The 13767-nt window shown below is 38.5% G+C and overlaps 1 protein-coding gene across 6 annotated transcripts in view; it reads left to right on the forward strand.

Annotated features, from left to right (window-relative positions):
- Positions 1-13767, forward strand: part of LOC138751586 (RNA-binding motif, single-stranded-interacting protein 3) — a 1523265-nt gene that overhangs the window by 223572 nt on the left and 1285926 nt on the right. The gene's annotated exons all lie outside the window — the stretch shown is intronic.

A 13767-nucleotide genomic window follows, 5' to 3' on the forward strand; every position in this document is an offset into this window, starting at 1 on the left:
AAAGAGAAATTCCGCTGATAATATTACTAAATAAATTAGTTTAATCCATGCATCTCAGAAGAAATTAGATTTAGCCTTAATTCTATCATTAGATACTGAAACGGCTTGTGACAGGTTAGAATGGAATTATTTACTTAAAATTTTAGAAAATTGTCAGTTTGTACTGGATTAAGACTTTGTATAAAAATCCTTTGATGATAAATTCTAATTTGTTTTTACTGACTCTTAGCCAAGAAATAAACTTGACTTATTATCATAGCTCAAATTTTTTTGTCACCTCTCATTCTCTGCATCTTCCACAGCTTTACGCTCCACAGTATCTCTAGCAATACTAATCTAAATGTTCTTTTCAGCATCATCGAAATAGGCTCTTTAGCACAACTAGTCCATGCCAACCAAGATGCCTTCCTAAGATCATCTCACTTAGCTGCCTTTATAGGATATCCCTTTAAATATTTGCTACAATGAACCTGTCTAATTTCTGTTACACATTATAATTGTACCACATCTATCACTTTGTCTTGCAGTTCATTCCACATAACAAACCCCCTTTATCAGAATCAAAATTTATTATCATGTGTTGTTTTGCTGTGGCTTCGTAGTGCAAACATTTATGTAAACTACATTACAAAACATATAAAAAGTGCAAGAAAAAGACCAAGTAAGCTAGTGTCTATGGTTCTTTGATCATTCAGAAATCTGATGGCAGAGGGGAAGAAGCTGATCTTGAGCCCCGCTGATTGCTTGTCTTTGAGCTCCTATACCTTTCTCCTGATGGTAGTAGAGTGAAGAGGACATGGCCTGAGTAGTGGTGGCCCCTGAGGATAGAGGCTGCTTTCTGAAGACACTTCCTCTTTTAAGTATCCTTGTTGGAGTGAAGACTAGTGCCCGTGATATGACAGACTGAATTAACAACCCTCTGGAGTTTTTTCTTGTCCTGAGCACCTCCATATCAGGCAGTGATGCAACCAGCCAGTTTGGTCTCCATGGTACACCTGTAGAGTTTTTGAGAGTCTTCAATGACATACCAAATCTCCTCAAACTCCTCACAATTGACATGGAGGCTCCAGGACAGATCCTAGGAGATGTTGACACCCAGGAATTTCAAGTACTTAACCCTCTCCTCTGCTGACCTTCAATAAGGACTGGTTCATGTTCTTCTGAGTTCCTCCTTTTCTTTTTTTTTAAATATATTTTTATTGAGATTAACAAATAAATTTACACACAAAATTTTAAGAAAAACACATAATAAGTGATCTCATGGATACAACTATACAAAAACAAAAAAAAGGATGGAACTACATTAAACAGTTCCTTAATCCACATGTGAAGCAAGTTATGAATTTATCTATGATAACCATGTTAAGCCTCTATTAACCTAATTAATCCAAATTTAAAAAATGATAAAAAGAAAACAAACAAAAAAATCAAGGTGACCTTGTAAAAGAAAAGGGAACTTATAGAATGGATAGCAACCTCCACATATCAGACAGAGGATCTCTGGAACATTCAAAATTCTTAGGTTTCTCTTGAGGTCCACAATCATCTCCTTGGTCTTGCGAATGATGAGTGCAAGATTGTTGTTGTGACACCACTCAACTAGCTATCTATCTCACTCCTGTATACTTCCTCGTTGCTGTCTGTGACTCTGGCGACAACCGTGGTGTCATCAGCACATTTGAAATGTGGCTGGCCACACAGCCACGGGTGTAGAGTGAGTAGAGCAGGGGACCAAGCATGTTTCCTTGAGACGTGCCCTGTGTTGATCATCATGAAAAGCTTGCCTCTCCCTTAAAACCTGTTTTATCTAATTTCTGGTTTCCCATTTTTGGGAAAAAATAGGCCATCACTATCTCCCTTACCTATGACCTCTTGATTTTATAAATCTTGATTCGCTCAATTCTCAGTCTCCTTTACTTCAAGGAAAAAATGTTCTAGTTTATTCACTCTCTCCTCATATTTTGTCCTTATGAACCTTCTCTTGCTCATTCACATCCATTCTTTATTATCATTACCAGAACTGCACACAGTATTCCAAGTTTGGTATCACCAATGCCTTATAGCGCTGGAATGTAATGCCCAAACAGTTGAACACAATGCCCTGTCTGATAAGGGCAAGAATGCCATCTATCTTCCTCATCAACCTACATCACATTGCATTTCTCCCAGTTAAATTCAATCTGCCATTGTTTTGCCATGTTCTCAGTCAATCCACTTTCAGATGAATGTGAGCTTTTGGTTGGATTTTAGATGCATGAACCATCAAGTGAAACCTGGAAGAAACCCCGATATACAGTGCCCTCCATAATGTTTGGGACAAAGATATTTTTTCCTTTATTTGACCCTAAGCTCCACAGTTTTCAACCTATGTTGTTCATCACACCAACAATTTAAATCATTATATGAGGGGCATGTAGTCCCTCAAGCCTGCTTGTCTGTCTTTTTAAGTTGCTCCAATCTCTCATTAAGATTTTGCCATGTTTTTTCAATACTTCTCTGTGCTCCTCAAGATTAAGTTGTTTATCAACTTCTCAGAATATTTTATTAAATTGAAGATAAAGCATGTCTGGAATTTGTTGCTTTTATTGTTGGAGGTGAATAGTAAAATGTTCCTCCACCTTCCCCAATACATGAGTAATATATTGCAGTTAAAGATTTAAAGATAGTTTGTTAATGATTGTATTTGACAACTTACCTGTTATACACATAAATAAGGTAGATAGGCATAAAAAAGGTAAATGGCCAGAGGGGTACTAGCAAGCACCAAAGTGAAAGGAGAAAAGTCGAGGGAAGACAGCAGAGGTAAGTTTTCTTTACACAGAGAGTTGTAGGTACGTGGAATGCCTTGCTAGGGGTGGTGGTGGAGGCTGAAATGTTAGGGGCATATAAAAAAAAATGAAAGAAAAATAGAGGGTTAAGAGGTAGAAAGGGTTTTATTTTTGGTAGGAATATTTAGGTGGGCAACACATCGAAGGCTGAATAGCCTGCACTGTGCAGTCGTGTTCTATGGTTAAGGTGGTGATTAAAATGGAGTCAGTATGGAGGATCTGCTATGGACATTGTTTTGGAAAGTTATGAATGCGATTATATCAGTATTCTCTTGCTTTTCTTCCAGGTAGTATACAGCTACAAAGCATGCACATGAAGCAAACTTTTATGACTAAATTGACTATTTGTCATTTGCAATTCATGCCACACATTGAATGGCAAGTGGGTAGTTCTACTGCAGGATATTGGAGAAGAGTCAGCAATTGATGTGGTGCTGAACAAAGCGCTAGAACCATTACTGTGACCTCATTAATCAAATGCCAACCAGAAACCTCTGATGTAATTGCTGTGAAGATCTGGAATCATCAATCACAATTTAATTTTTTTTTAGCTAGTCTAGAGAGGGAGAAATATCTTAAAATTTCACTGCTGATTCTAAGAAATAGTTTGTCTCAGCTAATTTCCTAAGGGATTCAAATTCATCAAAGCCACAGTTTAAATTTGCGAATTATGCTTCAAAATAACATTCAAGGAAGGTGAATGTTATGTCTAAGATAAGAGCAGCATTTAAATCATTGCAAAAAACCATAAGACATATCAAAGGGAGCATCATCAAATAAAACAGTGACCAAAGCTTGTTCAAAGAAAAACATTTTTGAGAAAAATTCTGACAGAGGTAAGAGTAAAATTGAAATATTGAGCCAGAATTTATTGTTATGGGCAATTTCAAGTAATTGAATCTGACCTTTACTCCAGATCATACATTTGCAGAATCTGGTCTCAAAGCACTTAATACTGGAGTTCTGACAGGCTCACCATTGAACAATAAAATCTTCTGAAAATATATAGAGGGATGAATGTGAGCTTTTGGTTGGATTTTAGATGCATGAACCATCAAGTGAAACCTGGAAGAAACCCCGATATACAGTGCCCTCCATAATGTTTGGGACAAAGATATTTTTTCCTTTATTTGACCCTAAGCTCCACAGTTTTCAATTTGTAATCAAACAATTCACATGTGATTAAAGTGAACACTCCAGATTTTATTCAAGGTTATTTATATACATGTTAAAGTCAAGATACAAAAAGTACAACCAAGCTACACAGTACAATTCAAAAAGACTTTATTCAAATAACGCTAGTAGGAATGAGCAGTCTGTATGTAGTGTTGGGTAGACAAGGTTACCTCATTAACATTGTTTTGTTTCATTCAAAGAACACAGTCACAGGCTACAATATTTAAAGCATTTTCCTGCATACAAATTGGATAGTATTTCTTTGATGGTATTGCTACAGCTTATGTTTTACATTATGCATACCCTCTTCCTAAAGACAGGGAAATAATTTGTTGTTGGTCATTTAATCTCATATACCAGTTAAAATTAAGAACATCCTTCTGGTATATAAATAATCAAGAGAAGTCTGGAAGAGTTGCTCACAGTACACATCAGTATCTTTTCTTTGCCTTCCTGATTTCCAGTTTCCAATTTACACATGTAAATGGCTAGTTTCATAGCAAGGATCGACAACGAGATAGACAACAGACTCGCCAAGGCAAATAGCGCCTTTGGAAGTCTACACAAAAGAGTCTGGAAAAACAACCAACTGAAAAACCTCACAAAGATTAGCATATACAGAGCCGTTGTCATAACCACACTCCTGTTCGGCTCTGAATCATGGGTCCTCTACCGGCATCACCTACGGCTCCTCGAACGCTTCCACCAGCGTTGTCTCCGCTCCATCCTCAACATTCATTGGAGTGACTTCATCCCTAACATCGAAGTACTCGAGATGGCAGAGGCCGACAGCATCGAATCCACGCTGCTGAAGATCCAACTGCGCTGGGTAGGTCACGTCTCCAGAATGGAGGACCATCGCCTTCCCAAGATCGTGTTATATGGCGAGCTCTCCACTGGTCATGTAAGGTAAAACATCATGAGATGGGAATGTGTAAGGAGTTACCCTGTGCAGGGCTGTAACAAGATGTGAATGCATCCTTGTACTTACAAGATAAGAGAGACATTGATGGATTGAGAGGCAGGAAGCTAGCAGGGAAAAGATAGCAACAGTTTTAGTCATTGGACAAGTAATGATATGATGATGTTCTAAGCACGTATCCAAGGGTATAAAAAAATCACCATTTTGCTGATAACGGCAGAATGCATTCTCCAACTAACATTGTTAGTTGCAAGTGTTACAATCCGGTAATAAAGAACAAAGAACCCTGATTTCGACTCAGTCTGGTGTTTGTCTCACTCATTCATGAACAAAGCAGACCTAACAGTCACCATGACAGAGGTGCACCAAAGAAGAGGTACAAGGATTGCCTAAAGAAATCTCTTGGTGCCTGCCACATTGACCACCGCCAGTGGGCTGATATCGCTTCAAACCGTGCATCTTGGCGCCTCACAGTTCGGTGGGCAGCAACCTCCTTTGAAGAAGACCACAGAGCCCACCTCACTGACAAAAGACAAAGGAGGAAAAACCCAACACCCAACTCCAACCAACCAATTTTCCCTTGCAACCGCTGCAACCGTGTCTGCCTGTCCCGCATCGGACTTGTCAGCCACAAACGAGCCTGCAGCTGACGTGGACATTACCCCTCCATAAATCTTCGTCTGCGAAGCCAAGCCAAAGAAGAAAGAAGATTAGATTCTTGAAGTTGACAATGGTGACCAAAACTTCAGTATTAAGCACTTTAAGCTGGCCAATTAACCTGCTTGAAAAGCCACATATTTTGGCAAATGCGTCAGTGGGAAGGCCAGATGAATGTGCAGGAGGCACCTGCAAGGAGATTTTGGTAACCCTCCTCCGAGAGGGATAATCCCCGCAGCACAGTGGCCTCCCCAGCCATCTGAATACAGCTGCCTAAAAGCGGCTGCATTCGGATGACAGTCAGCTGGCCAGCGCCTGACAGCTCCTCTCTCAGTCCCCACATTGTCGGGCCACTGGCACGGGCTGTCCCCACACTGTCAGGACTGATTTCAGGAGTGGAGAGAAGGGGGCTGGAGGGGCTGACGGGGGGAAGGGGGCTGGCCGAAACAATGCTGGTACCCAACTCGAGCACCTCCTTCTCCCCCACCAGCCCCTCTAGCCCCTGTACTCATCCGCCAGCCACTCCAGCCTCCTTCTCCCCGCCTGTGCTCAAGCCTCCTCCCCCACTGGCTGCTCCAGCCCCCATACTCACACATTAGTGCTCCAACCTTCTTCTCCCCTGCTGGTGCTCCAGCCTCCTCCCCCACCGGCCACGTGAGGGGAGAGAGCGGGGCAGCAGGATCAGTGTGGGGACGTCCCCGCGCTGATAGCCCGCTCTAGCTGTGACAGCAAGCCATCCTGAATTGACAGCCCAAGGGACAGGAGCTGGAATGCACGATGTGCATCCCGGCGCAGCTGAACTGCAATTTAAAGGGCCACTTCTGCTTCTTCAGGCGCATTCTTAGCTGAGAATGCACCTGAAAAAGCCTACTGAAACAGTGCCATTCAGGGACTGAGTAGTGCTAGATGCTTATTGTAGCCTTTGGATCGCATCTTACCGGTAGTAGTCATTAAGCACTATTGTGTTAAAGAGATCAGGCAGGCGTTACGATATGGCTGAGTAGAAGAGGTGAGAATTGATTCCTGTCTGGAATGTTCTTGGTTACTCTCTCTTTCTCCCATCTTATTGGCAAAATTTGTGTGATGGTTTTTTTCATTATAATTCCCATAACTAGATATTCTATAGCTAATATTTTACATACATTTAGGTTTGACCATGTAGAAATTATCATATTTTTTTCTTCATAGTCCCCTCACTTCAGAGTAACATAATGTTTGGGACAATTGGATTTACAGGTGTTTGTGAACACTCAGGTGTGTTTAATTGCTTCATTGGTGCAAGTATAAGAGAGCTAGGCTTGTTTCTAAGCTTCTGATCACCTTTGAAGTTTGTAGTTGCCATTTGTCAACATGAAGAACAGAGTTATGCTAAAGTAAGTCAAAGAAGCCATTAAGAGGTTGAAAAACAAGAATAAAGCAATTTTGAATATGTGATTACAGACACAAGGATAATTAAAAGATTTATAACAAACATGTACATCAAACTGCAAGAAAAGGAGAACGAGGAAACAAACTGTAAACCTAAACAAAAATGGGAACAAGATCTAAACATGAAGATAAAGAATGAAACGTTGGAAAAGCTATGCTCCGGAACTATGAGAAATACAATTAACACGAGGTTACGCATGATACAATATAATTAGTTACGCAGGCTATACATCACACCTCAAAAGTTAAATAAATGGGACCCAACAGTATCAGACAGATGCTTTCGCTGCAAAAAGGAAATGGGAACAACAATACATGCAATTTGGGCATTTGAGAAAGTGAAAAAATTTTGGGAAGATCTAAACCAGATATTAAATAAAATCACAAAAATCAATATACCAAAAAACCCAGAGATCTTCCTTCTAAGTAATATAAGAAATAAAGAATTTGGACTCGATTTGGATGCAGCACAAAAAAGATTTATTATGATAGCCCTAGTTGTAGCAAAAAAAATGTATTATGTCAACCTAGAAATTAGAAGACAATTTGAGAATACAACAATGGTACATAGAAATAAATAAATGTATTCCATTAGAAAAAATAACATATAATTTAAGAAATAACATCACAATATTCGAACAAATATGGAAACCATACATGAAACACAATAGAGAAATCCTACCACAGACCTGCACCACCTAAAATGACAGAAGGAGAAGACAACGAAATGAACTGACTCAGTATATAAAAGTAAAAAGACAAAATTTACTTGTTTATTTTTATTAAGTGATGACATTGTTTAACGGGTTGAATGTATCTTATAGATTGAACTTTAAATAAATGGGAGGGGGGGTGAGGGGGAAGGAAGGGAGGAGGGGGGAAAAGGGGAGAAAATGACACTATATATTCAAGAGAAAAATGTCTGTATGTATTTTGGTCAGTATGGTTTACAATGTGAAAAATAAAAAAAATTATAAAAACAGTAAGAGACATCGCTCAAACATCAGGATTACCAAAATCAAATATTTGGAACATCATTAAGAAGAAAGGGTATATTGGTGAGCTCAGATAGCACACAGCTGATGACAGAAGAATTCTCATCATAATAAAGAAAAATCCCCAAATGCCAGTCTGACAGATCAGAAATACTCTTCAAGAGGCAAGTGTGAATGTATCAGTGACTATTGTCTGCAAAAGATGCCATGAACAGAAATACAGAGGCTACACTGCAAGTTGCAAATCATGGCAAAGGTGATATGCTTTGGATCTTGAGCAGTTCCTTTACATCTCCACACTTTGCTCTTGCCATCACTCTGATACAGGTTAATCTTGGTCTCATCTGTCCACAAGTCCCTTTTCCAGAATTCTACAAGGTCTTTTAAATACGTCTTGACAAACTGTAATCTGGCCATCCATTCTGTGGTTTGCATCTTGCAGTGTAGCTTCTGTATTTCTTAGTATATATATTTATTTATATATTAATAAAATAAGATAAGATTGAATCAAGGGAGTCAAAAAAGACAGGAATAAAATCAGGCAAAACCTGAAAAAGGTATCTAGATTTAGATAATATATCAATTTTAATTGAGTTGATACGACCAACCAACAATAAAGAAATTTGATAATGCCCCTCTCTTGTATTTTATTAAAGTGTTTATAATTTTTAGTAATTGATACACCCAAATTAGTAAATTGATTTCTCACAATCTCAAAGGGAACGTTGCTATTAATCACTGTCTGTATTATTCAAAGGAAAGAGTTCACTTTTAAGTAAATTTAACTTATAACCTGGAAATAGATTAAAATACGAAATTAAAGAAAGCATAGAAGGCAATGAAGACTCAAGATTAGAAAAGAAAAGCAATAAATCGTCAGCATACAGCAAAACTTAGTGGGCTGTGCCCTTTCTTAAAATGTCACCTATATCATTAGATTCTCGAAAAGCAATCGGTAAGGGTTCTAGAGCCAGGTCAAAAAGCAGTGGATTTAAAGGGCATCCTTAACTGGTTCCACGCTGAAATTTAAATGGTTTAGAATTCTGAAAATTAGTAACTGACAACCCAGTGGTTAAACATTCTCTGAGGATGGGGATACAATTTAGAAAATATTTTGGTTTACTAAGATTTTATCTTTCTAGTCAATTTTTTTCTAATGATTGATTTAGCTTTTAAAGAATGGTATAGATTAGCCATTAAATGTTTTAAAGATTTATTTATTGAGGGAAGTCTTGCTTTATTTGAACAACTGTCAATTAAATATAATTTAACAAATACTCATTTTTTCCTTTAATTACAGATTAGAGATTTTCTTGCGATCTCAATTACATACATTTCCTAAGAGCTTTGATAAGAATTTAATAGATATATGTTTTTAAATTACAACCTTTTTACAATGGTTCAATATCTAACATTTTATGACACTTTTTTTGAATACTAGAGTCTCCTTTAGATAAAAATAAAAAAGTCTGGGAATGGAACTTACAGCTTTTAATCTCTGAAGAAACCTGTAATGTAATTTTTACATTGGTTATTACCTCATCTTTATGTGCTCATCACCCCCTCCTACACTTTAAATTATACATAGGGCTCACATGTCCAAAGTCAAAATATCTTGCTTTCATTCAGATGTATCTCCCCATTGTGATAAATGCATCAATGGAGATGCTTCATTAATTCATATGTTCTGGCATGTCCAAGTCTTGCGAAATACTGGAAGGAAGTATTTCAAACTTTTTCTGTACTTTTTAAAATTAATTTGAAGCCTAATCCTTTAACTGCCTTGTTTGGTATTGTTGGAAAAAGTTTCATAACTTTAATGACATATGACTTGCATAGATTAGCTTGTATTTCTCTTGTGGCTAGGCGGGCAGTGTTGCTCAAATGGAAGGATGTTGCTCCGTCTACTCGTACTCGTGATATGTCATGTTTAAATTTAGAGAAAATTTGATGGTCAATTTCTGATTTGAATTTAAAATTTCAAATACTGTGGGGATCCTTTTTGAATTATTTTCAAAATTGTTGATTTGGTATTAATGCAGGGGTGTTGACTAATAAGGTAATTTATTACTCTGGTTGGAATTTTTTCCTTCCTTTGCCAAACAGCTTCATTTTTGGTAGGTGGGCTTAGATTTTCTTTTTATAATAATAAAATATGACTATAATATAATTTGTTTGGGAATGAAATGTAAAATTTTTTGACTTTTAATATGTATTCTTCTGTACTCTGTATTTTTCAATGTGGAATTTCAATAAAAATATTGTAAACACACACACACAAATACCTACAGTAATGTATAGATCAGCTGAGCTTCCTTTCCTATATGCAACCAAATTCAGAATTCCTACATAAAAACATACAAATGTAGAAGTCCTGAATGTGTGAGCTTTGTTGGTCTTTTCCATGGATTCCTGTAACAGTAGGAAGTTGTAGCAGTTTCCTTTTTTAAAAAAAACTGCAGATTGAAAACAAACCAAGAAAAGACTGATATAATGAGAAGGGCTCTGTCAGTTTTCTTGCAATTTTGTTTGAACTTTTCGAGGGCCTTCAATTATTGGTAAATTAGGCACTTGGCAAGGGCCTATAAAAAGCAGGTATAAGCTGAGTGGCCATTGTGTGAGTGACCCAGGGTAAGAGTGATGAGCTGAAGATTCAGCTCAAGAGGCATTAATGAGAAGAGGTAATGGCTAAGGCAAATCTCTGGTGAGTTTTTATTCTTTGACTTTCTATCTGTGCTAAGGTAGAATAATCAGAATAGCAACACAGTTATTGGAATTAGACATGAAAATCTGCAGATGTTAGTATTTAGTCCACTACACAAAAGTGCTGGAGAAACTTAGTAGGTCACTCAGCATCCATAGGAAGTATATAACAATTAATATGAAATGTGGAAATTCTGGGAGACTTGCAATCTCCCTAATAACAGGTGCTGACTGTCCACTCATAATCTTGTAGATTTCTATCAAGTCTCCTCTCATCCTTCTATGTTCCAAAGAGAAAAGTCCCAGCTCTGCTAACCTTGGCACAGAAGACTTGTTTTCCAATCTAGGCAACATCCTGGTAAATCACATCTGCACCCTCTCCATAGCTTCCACATTCTTCCTATAATGAGGTGACCAGAACTGAACACAATACACTAAGTCTGGTCTCACCAGAGATTTGTAGAGTTGCAACATGGCCTCTCTACATCTGAATTCAATCCCCTCTTAATGAAGCTCAATATCCCATAGGCTTTATTAACTATCCTATCAACCTGTGTGGCGACCTTGAGGGGTGAATGGATTTGAACCTCAAGGTTCCTCTGTTCATCAACAGTCTTAAGTAACTGACCATTAACCCTGTACTCAGCCTTCTGGTTTGTCCTTCCAAAATGTATCACCTCATCCATCTGCCACTTTACTGCCTAACTCTGCATCCTGTCTATATCTTCTTGAAACCTTTGACAACCTTCAGCTCCATTCAAATGAAATCTGCCAACTTACCCATCCTTCTGCCTCTTCATCCAGGTCATTTATAAATATCACAAAGAGCACGGGTTCTGGAACAGATCCTTGCATCATTCCACTAGTCATTGACCTCCAGGAAGAATACTTTGCTTCCACTATTACTCTCTACTTTCTTTTTATCCACAGATCCTGTGCCACATGACCATCTGGATAAATTTCTCATGGGGATGTTGTCAAATGCCTTGCTAAAATCCATATAGACCACACCAACTGCATTACCCTCATCAATTACTTTTGTTACCTTCTCAATAAAACTCAATTAGGCTCATGAGACATGACATTCCCTTCACAAAGCCATGCTGACTATCCTTGTGTAGACTGTACTTCTCCAAATGCTCATAGATCCTATCCTTAAGAATTCTCTCCAATAGTTTGCACAGCTATGATGTAAGACTCACTAGTCTATAATTCCAAGGATTCTCCCTATTATCTTTTTTAAACAAGGGGACTACATTTGCCATTCTCCAATCCTCTGACACATCCCTTGCGGCCAAAGAGAATTCAAAGATCATAGCTACTAAGGAAGCATTACAATTTATGCCAAGTGGAATATCACCTGGAGAGGATGGTTTTATGATAGAATTTTATAAAGGATTTCATGATTTGTTATTTCCGGTGTATATAGATGTACTTAATCAAGCTACAGAGACACGTCTTTTTCCTGAGTCATTTTCAAGGGCATTGATAATGGTTATACCTAAGAAAGTTAGAGATCCATTAAAGGTTTGTTAATTATAATTTTTTACATCAGTTATATTTAACCCCTGAGAAGTTAAAGAGATATGGCTTTTGTGAGTCCAATTTGTGTTTTCGATGTGGGAATCAGATTGGTACGTTTGTGCATTCGGTGTGGGAGTGTATTAAGGTAAAACCTATTTGGGATAAAGTTATTACATTTTTGCAAGATCTGGTCCAAACAGAATTATATGTGGGTCCATGGATGTGTTTATTGGGCTATATGAAACCAATTAAAGCACGTTTGGAAAAACCTCAAACTGCATTTATTCAATTGGATTTGGTGTGACTAGAAAATGCATAGCAGTAACTTGGAAAAATAATGTTAAGTATACAAAGATGGCATAAAGAAATTAAATCATGTTTGTATTTAGAGAAGATAACATAATTTATAAATAGTTATTCTTTTTTGTTAAAATGTGGACTTGGTATTTGGAATGTATGGATTTAAATGTATAGTAGATACTTTTATTTCGGCTCCGAATCATGGGTCCTCTACCGGCATCACCTACGGCTCCTAGAACGCTTCCACCAGCGTTGTCTCCGCTCCATCCTCAACATCCATTGGAGCGCTTTCATCCCTAACGTCGAAGTACTCGAGATGGCAGAGGTCAACAGCATCGAGTCCACGCTGCTGAAGATCCAGCTGCGCTGGATGGGTCACGTCTCCAGAATGGAGGACCATCGCCTTCCCAAGATCGTGTTATATGGCGAGCTCTCCACTGGCCACCGTGACAGAGGTGCACCAAAGAAAAGGTACAAGGACTGCCTAAAGAAATCTCTTGGTGCCTGCCACATTGACCACCGCCAGTGGGCTGATATCGCCTCAAACTGTGCATCTTGGCGCCTCACAGTTTGGCGGGCAGCAACCTCCTTTGAAGAAGACCGCAGAGCCCACCTCACTGACAAAAGACAAAGGAGGAAAAACCCAACACCCAACCCCAACCAACCAATTTTCCCCTGCAGCCGCTGCAACCGTGCCTGCCTGTCCCGCATCGGACTTGTCAGCCGCAAACGAGCCTGCAGCTGACGTGGACTTTTACCCCCTCCATAAATCTTCGTCCGCGAAGCCAAGCCAAAGAAAGAAGAGATACTTTTATTTGTTTAAAGTTGTAGATTGATAAACTGCAAATCAACCTATTTTGATATATATATATATGTGTGTGTATGTATGTATAAGCTCCAAGGGGGGGGGGTGTGTGTGTGTGTGTGTGTGTGTGTGTGTGTATGTATGGGGGGGGAGGGGTGGTTGTAGGGGGTAGATCAAGTTTGCTTTTGTTTTGTATTTCTATATTTTGTAAAATTTTCAAAATAAAAAGATCATAACTACTGCTTCAGCTATCTCTTCTCTCACTTCCCACAGCAAACTGTGGTATATCGCATCCAGCCCCGGGACATCAATCTTGATGTTTTTGAGAAGATCCAGCACTTCCACTATCTTAATCTCCACATGGTGGAGCACACAGTCCTGTTCAATTTTGATGTCACCGTGATCAAGGTTCTTTTCTCTTGTGAATAC

This window comes from Narcine bancroftii, chromosome 1 (genome assembly GCF_036971445.1).
Source record: "Narcine bancroftii isolate sNarBan1 chromosome 1, sNarBan1.hap1, whole genome shotgun sequence".
Lineage (NCBI taxonomy): Eukaryota > Metazoa > Chordata > Chondrichthyes > Torpediniformes > Narcinidae > Narcine > Narcine bancroftii.